We start from the raw sequence: 345 nt of genomic DNA, 5'->3' as shown, positions 1-345 counted from the left end.
GGAGGGAACAGTATTTGGCTATAATTATTATCTCTTCGCTTATTATCTCCTCGATGAAAAAAAGGAACACGTACAACTTTCTAAATATGTATGTTTCATTGAATGATTGTCGGCTATATTTGGTTAAATCTTCGCGAGGGTGCATATCCTTCTGTGTAGAAAAATCATTTGGTAGAGCGATTTTCGGTCGTTCGGCACGGAAGGACGCGAGGAAAAAGCCGGGAGACAAAACGAGGAAGAAAAGGGGACCGGGGACAAAAGGAATGTCACAAAGACGTGATACGTAGTAATGAAAGAAAGTCGAAGATGCCGGTAAGTGTGAAAGGAGAATGGAAGAAGAGGAGG

This window comes from Apis dorsata, unplaced genomic scaffold (genome assembly GCF_000469605.1).
Source record: "Apis dorsata unplaced genomic scaffold, Apis dorsata 1.3 scaffold_396, whole genome shotgun sequence".
Taxonomy (NCBI): domain Eukaryota; kingdom Metazoa; phylum Arthropoda; class Insecta; order Hymenoptera; family Apidae; genus Apis; species Apis dorsata.
This window is presented reverse-complemented; position numbering follows the sequence as displayed.